This window comes from Elaeis guineensis, chromosome 11, assembly GCF_000442705.2.
Source record: "Elaeis guineensis isolate ETL-2024a chromosome 11, EG11, whole genome shotgun sequence".
In the NCBI taxonomy this organism is placed as follows: domain Eukaryota; kingdom Viridiplantae; phylum Streptophyta; class Magnoliopsida; order Arecales; family Arecaceae; genus Elaeis; species Elaeis guineensis.
The window spans coordinates 28335164-28349963 of record NC_026003.2 but is presented as its reverse complement, the minus strand read 5'-3'; the positions used below and the strand labels follow the sequence as shown (position 1 = coordinate 28349963).

The window sequence follows — 14800 nt, the reverse complement described above, 5'->3', positions numbered from 1 at the left end:
AGCCGGACTTCTTCCCCGAACTCCTACTGCAGGTAGACTTCGTCCGAGCTCCTACGAGAGCCGGACTTCAGCCCTAAGCTCCCATTGCAGGTAGACCTCATCCTAATTCTTACAAGGGCCGGACTCCGAGCCCCCGCCACAAGCGATCTACACCGAGCTTCTGCTACAAGCGATCTACTCCGAGCTTCTGCTACAAGCGGTCTACTTCAAATTTCTACTACGAGCGGTCCGCGTCGGATTTCTACTGTAAGCCTCCACCCGAGCTTCCCTTGTGAACGAATTCCTTCCGGACTTCTATTGCAGGCAGGCTTCGGTCGAGCTTCCTCAACAAATGATCCCTATCCGGACTTCTACGGGAACCAGACTCCGACCGAACTTCTGTAGCGGATAGATTCCGGACGAACTCCTACGACGCATGGGTTCCAGCAGCCGAACCCCTCCAGCGGGTGAACCTCTCTAGCGCCATCCGACATCCACTGCCGGTCGACCTTCTGTCGGATTCTGCGTGAAACTGAACTTCATCCACAGGAAGCCCCTGACCGAACTTCTACAGCAGATGACCTTCACCTGCAGTACTAGCGCCCAAGACACCCAACGATAGAAAGCTCGCTAGCAACATCCGAGCTCCTCTCAGACGGAGAGCTACCCCTCTCCACCAGACACCCCAACCGAGCTTCGGCCGACAGGCCGGGACTCCCTGGCAGGCCACAGTAATGGCCATGACTCTACTCCACTTCCTATAACGGATCCCACGCGGCTCCATCATGCTCTGGCAAGTCACGACAACGGACATCACTCCACTCTCCACAACAGGCTCCACGTGGCAGGCCGCGGCGATGGCCACAACTCCTCCACTGCTCTCCGCAACAAACTCCTCATGGCCTCGAACGGCCCACTACCAGGCGATTGCAGACGTCACTGTCAAATCTGTTACGCCCTCCGCCTATAAAAAGGGGACCCCCAGATATGTTATTCTCTAAGCTCTAATCTCTATCTCAAAATTCTGTTAAAAATTTTCGTTCAAGCACTTCATTCTTGTTGAGGCAGAAAACTGACTTGAGCGTCGGAGGGTCTTGCCGGAGCACCCCTAACTCCGGTTTAGACTTTCTTTGCAGGTCCCGGCGGCGACCGCGACTCCCTCGACTCCAGCTTCTCCGACGCCGGCGAATTTTTGCACCAACAGGATTGGTGCTAGAGGAAGGGCTGTGTCTTCGCAGTACCCTTGTTCTTAAAGGAGCGCTCAGCGGAACCGCCTTCGGTCATCTTCTCCGACATCTCCTCCGGTTGCCTGCCTGATCTCCACCTGATGCCTCCCCGAAGGGCATCTACCAGGCGGTCAACGGCCTCCACGGCCAGATCTCAGCGAGCCCCGCAAGCCCCGGCCTCATCTCCGATTTCCTCGGCTCCTCCGGCGACAGCAGTCGGCATGGAGCAGTTTGACCTACTGGTTCAACAGGTCAGAGGCCTCACCGAAGCAGTGCAGGCCATGCAGCAGCAGCCGCAGGCATCGATGTGGCTGGAAAGAGCATCGCCGAAGTTCCAGAATCCGACGATCGGGCGGGCCACATGGGCCAGCCGCCCTGTCTTTCCCAAAAAAGAAAAACAAAAAGCGGAGAGTCCTCCATCCGATCATGATTCAACCCCCGGAGAGTCCCTGCCTCCGCTCCACCAGAAGACCCTCAAGGCCCGCAATCAAGAGGACCTCCTGGATCAGAGATTCCAGGAGATGAACCGGCGGATCAAAGAGCTCCGCCGCGCTCCCACTGCTTACGGTGAGGACATCTGCACTGACCCTCCTTTCTCTCAAATGATCATGCAGGAACCAATCCCGCCGAACTTCAAGCTCCCCCAATTCGAGAGCTACGATGGGACCTCGGACCCGGTCGACCACCTAGAGACCTTCCGGACCATGATGCTGCTCCATGGCGCGCCAGACGCCATCTTGTGTCGAGCTTTCCCGTCTACCTTGAAGGGAGCGGCAAGGAATTGGTACTCGGCATTGAAGCCGAGTACAATCTTCTCCTTTGACCAGATGAGTCACCAGTTCGTGGCTCATTTCGTCAGCAGCCGGCGTCCCTGGCGAGGTTCGGAATCCCTCATCAACATCAAGCAAAGGGAGGAAGAATCCATCCGAGCTTACGTCAACCGCTTCAACGCCGCCGCCCTGGAGGTCCGGAACCTGGACCAATTGGTTGCAATGGCCGCCTTAAAGAGCGGCCTTCAAAAGAATGACCTCCTCTTCTCCCTGGAAAAGAAGTATCCTAGAGACTTTGCCGATCTGCTGGCTCGGGCCGAAGGATATGCCCGAGCAGAGAAAGCCTTCAAGCTGAAGGACGAGGAAGCCGCGAAGGAGCGGCAGGCGGGCGACTCCAGCAAGCCCGCAGTTGAAAGAGGGCCGAGTGAAGCTTGGCCACGTTCTCGGACTCCTCCCGAGCACAAGCGCGCCCAGACTCCTCCCCGAGCACACAGACAGAGAAGCCCGGACCGCAGGGTTCGGCGGGGCTCTCCTCCAGGAAGATTCTGCAGCTACGCCCCCCTCAACGCATCGAAAACTCAGGTGCTGATGGAGATCAGGGAGCAGCTCCCAAGGCCAGAAAGGATGCGCACACACCTCGGGAAGCGCAATCCTAACAAGTTCTGCCTCTACCATCGTGACCACGGTCACGACACAGAGGAATGCATTCAACTCTGAGACGAGATCGAGGAGCTCATCAGACGAGGTCGGCTCGACAGATTCATTCGACGCCGGCCTGAGGGTAGAGAGGATCGGCCAAGGGCCCTGCCACAACCTGAGCTGCCGAGGGAAGAGCAGCCCGGAGATTGGCCTCCAATTGGGATCATCAACTCCATCTCTGGAGGACCTCGACGGGGAGCAGACCTTCTACGACCATGGGATTTGAAAAATCTGTAAATGTATTACTAACGGCTTTGTTTTAAATCAAGATTCCTTTCAGATTTGCATATCTTTCCCTTTTGGCATGGACTCGTAACGATAGGGGATAACCCCTTCAGACAACGAAAATAAAGCCATGTTAGGAACAGGAGGAGAACCTTGTCCTAACATGGGCAAAGTTGAAAGTCCGATTATTTTAAGACCGGACGGGGGCAGAGGCCCGTATAACGGCCCTTATGTGCCCCCACGGCCATGTTAAGAACAGGAAGAGAACCTTATCCTAACATGGGCAAAGTTGAAAGTCCGGTTATTTTAAGACCGGACGGAGGGAGAGACCCATATAACGGCCCTTATGTGCCTCCGCAGTCCTGTTAGGGACAGGAGGAGAACCTCACCCTAACATGAGCAAAGTCGAAGGCCCGGTTACTTTTAGACCGAATGGGGGGAGAGGCCCTGCAACGCCCTTATGTGCCCCCACAGTCCTGTTAGGGACAGGAGGAGAACCTCGCCCTAATATGAGCAAAGTCGAAGGCCCGGTTACTTTTAGACCGGATGGGAGGAGAGGCCCTACAACGCCCTTATGTGCCCCCACAGTCCTGTTAGGGACAGGAGGAGAACCTCGCCCTAACATGAGCAAAGTCGAAGGCCCGGTTACTTTTAGACCGGATGGGGGGAGAGGCCCTACAACGCCCTTATGTGCCCCCACAGCCCTGTTAGGGACAGGAGGAGAACCTCGCCCTAACATGAGCAAAGTCGAAGGCTCGGTTACTTTTAGACCGGATGGGGGAGAGACCCTACAACGCCCTTATGTGCCCCCACAGCCCTGTTAGGGACAGGAGGAGAATCTCGCCCTAACATGAGCAAAATCGAAGGCCCGGTTACTTTTAGACCGGATGGAGGGAGAGGCCCTGCAACGCCCATATGTGCCCCCACAACCCTGTTAGGAACAGGAGGAGAACCTCATCCTAACCTGAGCTGAAATCGACTACATCAGGATTAGGAGGAGAACCTCATCCTGATGCCAACTAAGATCCGGTCATTCAAGACCAGATAAGAAAAAGAGAACCTTCTCGACGGCCCCTCCGCGCTCCCGCGACCCCACTAAGAGCAGAGGGAAAACCCTCACTCGAAAAAAGAAAAAGAAAAAGAGAAAAAGTTAAAAAGGAAAGCGACGAACTACACCAGCGACAAATGAAAAACAAGTTACATCAAAGATACAGGAGACCTCATCTCAGCGAGGACGGGGATTCTTATCAAAAATCCCCAATCTCCAAGAGGGCTCTCAACACAGGCCAAGGATAAGACGGCTTCCTCAAGGCGACGAGAAGTTCAGACTCTCGAGCTCGAACTCCGAAGGGAAGCGTCAAACTCGAGTGGCCCCGGACAAATCTGCGGCCATAAACACAAGGGACAGGTTAATGCGACGACGATTGGGTACCTTTGAATGACATCGATATCGAGGGAGGCAAAAACCGAAAGAAGTTCGGCAAATGACAACTCAACACATGAGTAGAAGAGGTAATGAAAAATTTCCTTTTCATTTCATTAACTAAGTATGCATTACAAAGCCCTTAAGGCCAAAAAAAGAAAAACGACAAGAACAGAAAAAGAAGACACATAGAAGGACGGAAGGCAAAAAGAGCCCTAAGGGGGCCCGGCTTCTTCCGACTTCGAACTTCCGGCTTCGACCCTCATCAGAGAGTGCCTTAAGCTTTCGACTTCTTCTTCCAATTCTTTCTTCCTTATTAACATCTCCAGATACATCCGACGAGACCGTTGGCTTTCGTTTTCTGCCTCTCGGAGCCTCTTTCTCAGGACCTCGGATTCCGCCTCCGCATCCTTAACCGCCTGCTGCTCGTATACCAGCTGGATCTTCCACTGCTGCAGCTCGGTCCTCCCCTCCCCAAGGGCGATGGATAGCTCTTCTATGGTTCCTCTCAGGGATTGAAGTTCGTCGGGGTCCCGAACAGGGACGAACTGGGCTCCTTCAGATAACTGCCTTTGAAGGCGGGCAACCTCGTCGGTCGCCATCCTGAGCTTCCTCCTGTAGTCGTCCACCTGCTTGCACCAGCCGGCCCGATATGCATTGTAGTTCGCCTCGGCGTCTTGGAGCTGTTGCTGAAGGTCGGAGAACTTCGACCATTCTCGGTCGTGGTCGGCCCAAGTCGAAAGCCAAGACGAGCTTCCTTCCAGCTGGCCGATCTTCTCCTGTGCAACCGACAGCTCCGCTCCAAGAGAGCTGATCTTGGAAGCCTGAGCTCAAGATCGATCGCTGGCGTGCTTCTTATGTTCCTCAAGCTCCTTCTCGAAGTTCGCTTTCCTCTGGCTGTACTCCATGATCCCTTTTACGTGGAGGTTCCGAAAATAGGTGGCCTCTTAGTGGCTCTCCCTCAGCCTACGAAGCTCGTCCTCCATCTCCCTCGATTTTTCGTTAAATGATGGACTTTCTTCCTCAGATGCCGAATCATAGACCTCAGCGGAACTCCCTGTGGCAAGGGAAGTGCTTCGGCAGGACACTACCATCGGGAGACAAAAGCGTCAAGGCGCAGCTCATCGCAAAAAAAAAAAAAAAGAAAAAAAAAGAAAAAGACAAAGGAGAAGAAAAGTTCCCCATAAGGGGGAGCCCAATTTTATTGATTGAATGCCTCTTAAAGACAAAGGGAAAAAGGAAAATCGCAGTGAAAGAAGAGTACAAAGTCAGAGGTCTCAGACCTCCGAAGCAGGAGTTGGGGAGTCCGGTGTTCTTGGAAGGGGGACTGTGGTGGCAGCGGCAGTAGGAGAGGGCCCGGCTTCGTCTTCAGATACCTCATCCAAGAAGCTGAAGTCGAGCTCGGGAAATTTCTTGACCATCTTCTCTTGACAGAGTTCGAATCCTTTGATGAATGCATCTTGGCCGAACTTGACGTTCAGGTCCCTCATTTCAGCAGAGGCCTTGAACTCCTCCACCGCTTGGCCCCTGGCCTCCGAGATCAGAACCGAAATCTGCTCCGTTAAATTTGCGACCTCGACCTCCACCTTCCTCACCATCTCCTCCGAAGCCTGCTTTTCTTTCTCAAGTGCCTCTTGGAGGTTGGCTATCTCGGCAGTCTTTTCCCTGAGGCGGGCAGCCTCGGCCCGACGACCTTCCTCCACTTGGATAGCATCCCTCCTCGCCTTGTTCATCGCTTCGATGTTGGCGAGGAGCTGGTGCCCGATCTGCTAGGGCGGCCAGAAGGTCAAAATGAAAGCTGAGAAGTTAATTAAATGAAGGAGCGAGGGAAAGGAAGAAAGTGAATCTGCTTACCTCGAGAAAGGACCCCAGAGAGTCCCAAACCCGCTGTTCGAGATCGGCGCGAACGATCCTCTGAACGACTTCGGGCAGGACGCACCCGTCGACCAGTCGCTTTATCAGGTCCCTGTCATTAAAAGGATTCTCCATCGGCTCTTCCTCGGAGCCGTGGGATTCTTCGATGGCAGCTCGGCGGCCGCTGACCCTGCGGGCCACCGTCTTCTTTCTCCTCCCCCTCTCAACCCCTGGCACCTCCTCGGAGCGGAACCCCGAAGCGGGAACCTCGGCGGGAGAACTCCTCGAAGAGGCTCGGGGAACCGGGGGCTCGGCATTTGAAGGAACATCGACAGTGAGGACCGCCTGGGCAGGCGTGGCCGAGCTCGTCTCCTCTGTTCTGGCCTTCTTTGCCGACCCGAAGGCCACAGCGCCTTTTCTTTTGTGAACCTTGAGGCCCCTGGCAAGCATCCGTGCTGCTTCAGCGTCCATTCCTAAAAAAAAAGAAAAAAAAAGAAAAGAGAAAGAAAAAAAAAAGAAAGAGAAAAAGAAAAAGAAATCAGCAACGGAGTGAAAAAAGGAAGAGGTGACGCATGGTTAAAAAAAAAAAAGAAAGAGAAAGAAGGAGGAGAAGAAGAAAAGAAGAAGAAAAGAAAAGATGGAATACTCGCAGGATCCAGGGGACTCAAGCCGATGTTGAACAGAAATTGCTCCTTCAGAAGGTTGGGAAGAGAAGTTGGATAACTAAGAAATTTTCGGACAGCTTGAAGGTCGTCCTCCCCCAGGCTAGGAGCCCAACGGACGGAGTCCCTCAGGGAGCCCCAAGGGGGCAATCCCAGCTTTAAGGTCGAACATTGGACGTAGAGGTACTTCCCCTTCCAGTTATGGATAGAAGAGGGAGCACCTTTCAGCAACCCCTTCTTATCGAACTGGGGAGAGAAGTACCACCAGTCCTTTGCCGAGAGATGGCGCTTGAAGATGTAAAAATACCTAAACAAAGGAAGAGATGGCTGAACTTCGACTATGTGGCAAAGGAAGAGGAACCCTATCAAAAACCTAAAGGAGTTCAGCGCGACTGAAGCTAAAGAAATGTCTAGAAAACGGAAAAGAGCGACGACGAAGGACGGAAGCGGGAGCCGGAGCCCAGCATGGAAGGCCTCCTGGTACAGACAGAAACGGCCAGGTGGGGGGGTGCTAGCCCGATCGGCGGGACCAGGAAGCTCCAGATCGTACTCTGGAGGAACTCCATACTGAACCCTTATCAGTAGAAGTTCATCCAGAGTCAGAGAACAGGGAATGGCGTCCGGTGCAAAAATCGGACGAGGCCCAGCCCCAGATATGGGTTCATCTACAGTATGAGGGTTCTAGGAGACTGAGACAGACGAACTCCTGGAACCGCTAGAGGCGGAGGTGCCAGAAGACATTTCAAGCAAAAACCCTAAAAATCTCAAAAAAATCGGAAGAAATAAGAGACGAAAGGTCCGTGGGGAACCAGGCAGGCGGAATGCGGCAGAAGAAAAATGAAGAAGAAGGAACACCTAAATGACGAGAGAAGGAACGAAAGTTCTGGAACTAACCTAAGCTGCTCCGAAGGATGCAGAGATGCAGGGACAAGGATGACTCGAAGAACACCTAGGGCCAAAACGGACGCCGAGGAAGGTCAGAACTCTCAGAAAGAAGACGGGCACCAACAGGACTTTCAGGCAGAATGAAACTCCCGAAGGAAGAAGGGCGGGTTTAAATAGATCTGGGGTCCGGCGCTATAATGATCGCGGATCTCCCCAGGCCGACCCATGTTCGCCACGTGTCCCACTCGCCACAGCAGGCGGCTAAAAGTGGCTGACAGCTGGCAAGGCCATTATTGAACCGTACCTAGAGCAACACTCCAGTGGGAGTTCCGAAAAGTCTCTTCGGATCGCCCCGATTTGAAAAGACTCCGGCATGCGCGCATTAAATGCCAGGATATCTGAGGGCGGTCGCGCGCAGAATTCAAGGGGGCAACTTCGGTTGTAAAAATTTCTCTATACTTTCTTCATTCGAAACTCAAACTCGAAAGTAGGGGGATTGGTGTTGGGTATAAAATATCCCTCCAGCCGAAGTTCGTACCAGGAGTGACCCTCCCGGGACTCTGCCGACGTCCAACCTTGGGCGACATCTTTTCGAATCTCTCCGGCGGTCGAGCTTCCGCAATATTCCCAAGTTCTGCCGACGGATAAACTCCCACAGCTTCTTCCATGAGCGTCGACCGGGTTCCCCCGACGGACGAACTCCTGCCGCATCTCCCGGACTTCTCCAGCGATAAGCTTCTTCGGTTGTCCATCAGGCTGCTCCAAGTGCTCTCTAGATTCTACCATCGGTCAATCTCCTACAAAGGTCAACCGTTCTCCGGACCCCTTCCGGATCTTTTCCGACAGGATTCGATCAACTCCAATCCGAATTTCTTCCAGAACTACGTCAGTTCGCCAGTGGCCGAACTTTTCCAACAGCAGATCTCCACGACGGACGGGCTCCATCCAAGTTTCTACGGTGATCGACCGCCTTCTGGGTTTCATCTGGACTCCTACGGGAGTCGGACTTCTTCTCCGAACTCCTACTGCAGGTAGACTTCGTCCGAGCTCCTACGACAGCCGGACTTCAGTCCTGAGCTCCCATTGTAGGTAGACCTCATCTGAATTCTTACAAGGGCCGGACTCCGAGCCCCCGCCACAAGCGATCTACACCGAGCTTCTGCTACAAGCGATCTACTCCAAGCTTCTGCTACAAGCGATCTACTTCGAGCTACTACTACAAGCGATCTACTTCAAATTTCTACTATGAGCGGTCCGTGTCGGATTCTACTGTAAGCCTCCACCCGAGCTTCCCTTGTGAACGAATTCCTTCCGGACTTCTATTGCAGGCAGGCTTCGGTCGAGCTTCCTCAACAAATGATCCCCATCCGGACTTCTACGGGAACCAGACTCTGACTGAACTTCTGTAGCGGACAGATTCCGGACGAACTCCTACGACGCATGGGCTCCAGCAGCCGAACCCCTCCAGCAGGTGAACCTCTCTAGTGCCATCCGACATCCACTGCCGGTCGACCTTCTGTCGGATTCTGCGTGAAACTGAACTTCATCCACAGGAAGTCCCTGACCGAACTTCTACAGCAGATGATCTTCGCCTGCAGTACTAGCGCCCAAGGCACCCAACGGTAGAAAGCTCGCTAGCAACATCCGAGCTCCTCTCAGACGAAGAGCTACCCCTCTCCACCAGACACCCCAACCGAGCTTCGGCCGACAGGTCGGGACTCCCTGGCAGGCCACAGTAATGGCCATGACTCTACTCCACTTCCTATAACGGATCCCACGCGGCTCCATCATGCTCTGGCAAGTCACGACAACGGACATCACTCCACTCTTCACAACAGGCTCCACGTGGCAGGCCGCGGCGATGGCCACAACACTCCACTGCTCTCCGTAACAAACTCCTCATGGCTCCGAACGGCCCACTACCAGGCGGTTGCAGACGTCGCTGTCAAATCTGTTACGCCCTCCGCCTATAAAAAGGAGACCCCCAGATATGTTATTCTCCAAGCTCTAATCTCTATCTCAAAACTCTACTAAAAATTTTCGTTCAAGCACTCCATTCTTGTTGAGGCAGAGAACTGACTTGAGCGTCGGAGGGTCTTGCCGGAGTACCCCCAACTCCGGTTTAGACTTTCTTTGCAGGTCCCGGCGGTGACCGCGACTCCTCGACTCCAGCTTCTCCGACGCCGGCGGATTTTTGCACCAACAAATTTCTATGACAACAAGTAGGTTTTAGTAAGAAGTTTGGAAGAAGATTTTTGGAAGTTTTGGAAATTAAATTCATGATTTGCCAGCAAACCAAGGTCAATGAAGGATGCTACTTAGGAAGGACGAAAGGTTTGCATCGATGATCTAAAATCAATGGTGTGACTTGGATAAGAAAGCATTATCTACAAATAACCTGTACTTGATAGATGAGGTTCTAATTAACAGTGTTGGAGCAAATATGACCATTTTCATGAAAAGCAAAAGAACTTGTGGTAAACAATGTCCCCCACCTATTGCATCTTCATGCAAAGATTGTACCGTTTAAAGATGAAATCACCAATATCTCCAAGCCCTTGCACCGCAGCAACATCATTTGACAACTTAAAAGCATTGGAGAGAATGAAAAAAGATGACAAGGCAACTATGCACAGAGCCAAAGTTTTACAACACTTTAATTACAAGCATCTGCAACAACTAAAAGGGTTATCTTGATATGGACCAGCCTTCACTGAACCAATACAAACTGGGTGGTCAGTATGTGCCGAATGACTAATGCCAAGTTTGGTTTACTGGGACAATTTGGTTTGTATAACCTCTCCCACACCACACCAGGTTTGATTGGTTCAAGAGCTTTCAAGGGCTGGCTACCCATGAACTTGTGCGCTCACTCTCTCTCCCCTCTCTGATGTTGCAACACTGATTGACATTGTCACCCTCGAGGTAAGCCTCCTCCTCTCCCTCTCCTCCTCCCTCCCTCTCTCCCTCTCTCTATCTTCTTGTCTCTCCCTCTCCCCACTCTCCTTCCTCTTCGTAAGCCCCCCTCTCTCTCCTCCATCCCTCTCTCACTCTCTCTTCCTCCCTCTCACCCCTCCTCATAAGCCTCCCCTGTCTCTCTCTCTCTCTCTCTCTCTAACTCTCTCCCTCCTCATGGTTCAGAATGCCATAGCTCGGTAGCGTATGTGGTGGTACCGTCATCAGCCAATATGAGCTCCGATACAGTTCCGGCAAAACATGATATGGACACGTTGTCCAATAAATTGGTTGCTAATTAACTCCAAATAAATGCATCTTTTGGAAGCTCAGGAAAGTTCAGAACAAAATATCTCATGACATGGGACTGTTTAAGAGAAAATGAAGGCTCATAAAGGAATTCTTTAAGCAATTCCAAGTCTACACCAAGCATTTGAAGAGGCCAAAATGACAAGTGTGCTTGCTGCTATTATGGCAAAACCAAGCATTTGAAGAAAGATTACCTGAATAGCAAACATTTTAGTTTAGAAAGCTGAGGTAACCAAGCAAAGTAAATAAGGGCATAAAATCACACAAAAATGCACCAAGTTGAAGGATCTGCATTATGATTCATTGATGATGAATCTTTATGCAAGGTTCAAGTTTGACATTTCATCAAAATTGGGTTCTTGATAGCAGTGAAGGCCCTCGCAAATGCCCACATTTGTCTTAGTTTATCACATTCAATTTTGATGGAGAATAACTAGACAAATGAGATAGTTGGAGCTGGTAAGTTATTATTGTGGATGTTTAGTGGAATGATTTGAGAAGTGAAAATGTTCCACAAGTGTCTCATTTGAACAAGAGCTTGATTCCACTTCCTAATTAAAAAATGAAAGAAATAATGCATTGTTTGACTCACAAATGAAAGCAAGATTTGCCAAATCGATATTAGGACCGCATTGGTCGGCCGGTGGTACAGTACGGTATGAGTTTATACCGTACCATTCCAAAGTGTTTTGCATTTTTTTTATTTTCAAATTTTGAACAAAAGTCGGCAAACCGTTCACTAAGTTCACTAAAAGAAAGTTCGCATATGGTTTGCCAACTTCAATTCAAAATTTGAAAATTAAAAAAAACAGGTGTTCGAAATAAAGGATCATGATTGCACTCCTCTACTTCGTTCCCTATCTCCCCTGTTCCACTCTCTCCTATTTTAAAATGAAGATGATAGGGACCGGTTCCGAATGAAGATGGCAGTGTCAAGGAGACCGCCCAAGGAAGAGGGAGGAGGAAACAAAAGAAGGAGGGAGGAAAGGGGGAGGTAGAGGAGGGAGTTAAGGGGAGATAGAGAGAGAGGGAAGGAGGGGAAGAAAGGGAGGGAGGGGGCAAGGGATAGATAGAGAGCTTATTTGAGAGCGATTTGCATACGTGTCGATTGGCGAGGGAAAGACAAGCACAAGGGGATGTCAAAGATAAAGAAACCAAGTGGAAAACCTTTGAATTGCCTTTTTTTGCCATTTCAATGTGGTGAACCGTCTCAATTAGGGACCGGTTTGGTTTGGTATACCCCAAAGTGTCTGGTTCAGGATGGTTTAGCAAACCATGAATGAAAGAGTCAAAACGGAAACCAGAATGCAATGGAATGGACGATATAAACTCATAATCATCTTTTCTATTCCACTGTTTAGGCAAAATAAAGGAAGAAAAGGGAAAGAAACAGCAAATTCCATTGTAACACTTAATTTAGCAAATTAACTTTTAAAATATATAATTTTTTATTATTTTATGAATGGGCTTGATTAGTGATTTTCTAAACTGCGGCACTATATTCTTAACTAAGGAATAGAATTCAATTTAGAAGCATGACCATGAAAATTGTTTTGGAGGGCTCCCATCATATTATATAATATCATATCAATGCAACCATTATAATGCCCCAATGGTCATTATTTATATTGTAAGCATTCATCCTAATAAAATAATATTTCTTAAGATTCATATGGTAATTAATCATTTATTGCCATTCTTGAACCATAAATGCCACTAATTGGTTCTATAATGTACATCACTTATTGTCATTTTATACCATCAGCTCATACCAAAATATCATTCTTTCTCACTCCTATGGAAATGACAATTCCTACCAATTAAGTGTAGAATCACAAGTCTTCATTTCATGGTACGGCGATTCCAAGATAATTGTGATTCCATCACATGTGCAAATCAGACAACAGAATGAGAAGAACATTAGAATTCCCATCCCATTCCAGCCCTTATTCCATAAACCAATTGCAGTGCAAGTTCACCAAACGAGATGGAGTAATCAAAATCTCCAAGGTGAATTGATATCACCAAGGTTAATCCTGATGTAATCCAATATTCTAAATAGTTGATCCAGGTAAACCTGACTAAGGATCTTGATTAGTCAACTAAAACTGCCCAATCACAACCCAGAATAGATAGGAGTAACCATCCTAGTTCCCATCCTATTCTTTTTGTTTCTCTTGACTCTTGTTTCCTATCTCTTCTTGTACATTCTTTTCCCTTTAATAAACTAGGTCAAGTTGCCTCCCCTTCCTTTTGAAAAAAAAAAAATTTGCAATGCTACACTATAGTTGTATGCACTGGCAATACCAGAGAAGGCATCCTTTGGGTGGATGGAACTCAGCTCTTCATTGGAATAGAGACTTGACCAAGGAGGATTCAAAAGCCAAGGCCTTCACCTCCCATGCATTTGGCTGTACAATTAAAGCCAAGGTGGGATAGCAGTACCATAACTCAACTAGCAAAGCATTAATGATACTGAAAGCATCATGAAATTGGGGTGTAGTGCTTGATTGTAGAAGAATGACAAGGTGCACATGGTACTTGACTTGTGGAGCAGAACAAGGACAAAGCAAATAGGCACCTGGTTTTGCACTCTCTAGGTCTGCATGAGTGCAGCTTATAGGTGTGTTTGAGCATTATGGCTAACTCAATGATAAGTTGCTCATGGGCACACCAAGGATGTTACAAGAGCACAGACGCAAGTCTTGTATGTTAACTAATTTGAACTAGGACATTAAAGGATATTAAAGAGACCTAATAATGAGATAAAGCAAAGATTCTTCACAGCACAAACAGCTACCCACTAATTATTTCCCACCATGAGTTCACATCTTCTTATTTCCATCCATTTTATAATCCTTTCCCTATCTTTTCTCCATTAAAACCTTCATCATAACTTTTGCCTTCTACTTGTCTCTTTATTCCTTACCCTAAAGTTTTGTGAATTGTCCTAGCATTTCTAAAATACAACATAGTTACTTCTTTTGCATAATACCATCTTGTGCCAATTAGTTCAGAATTCTCTGTTTATTTAATTCTTCTCTTTCTGTTTGAAGATGAAGATGGACTACCTAAGTCACTAGGTAGCTGCCTAGGCAACTTAGTGGTCACCTATCCCCTATACGGTGCATAGGGTTCATACAGACTAGAGATTGTATGTCCTCCTTGACAACCTTGTATGTGAATCAGGAGCATGATTTAGGAAAAGAAGCTTCAAATATTTGAATATCAGTTGAATTTTTTAGGGAAAGGTCAAAACTAATGAACTGCAAGTGGAAAGGTCAAAAATGATAATATGAAGATTATTAATCAAATGGTAGGCTTTTGGCATGACTATGTTAAAAAATGAGAATATACATAAAATGGATCATTCATGAAATTTATATTAGTTTTGGAAGTTTGGATAGAATAGTGAATTGTAAACCTCTCTCTATCTTTGTCTATCCCCCATGTGTGTGTTTATTATGTCAGAAACACACCCACAAACATAAAAGAACACAAGATTGATACTAATAAAGGTAAAAAAGGAATTATTCAATCTAATGTTCCCTAGTCAAGCCTTCTAGTAGACAGCAAATCTCCCAACATGTGTCAAACACATGTGCCAAGAATTTGGTATAGAAGAGAAGTGCTGCATGTGCACAATGCATTGCAATGGACAAATAGTTTTTAAGTTTTAACCATATTATTCTCATTTCATTATAATTGGACAATAGTTAAATCTAATATGACTTATAGATCCATTCAAAAGCTCAAAGTAGTAAAATAATTAAATCAAACAACAAAAAAAAAAGGTGCTTTCCTTTGAAAACG

General features: G+C 48.6%; 1 protein-coding gene across 2 annotated transcripts in view; it reads right to left on the bottom strand.

Moving 5' to 3' along the window:
- Window positions 1-14800, bottom strand: part of LOC105036101 (probable protein S-acyltransferase 14) — a 32473-nt gene that overhangs the window by 15293 nt on the left and 2380 nt on the right. The window lies entirely within an intron of this gene.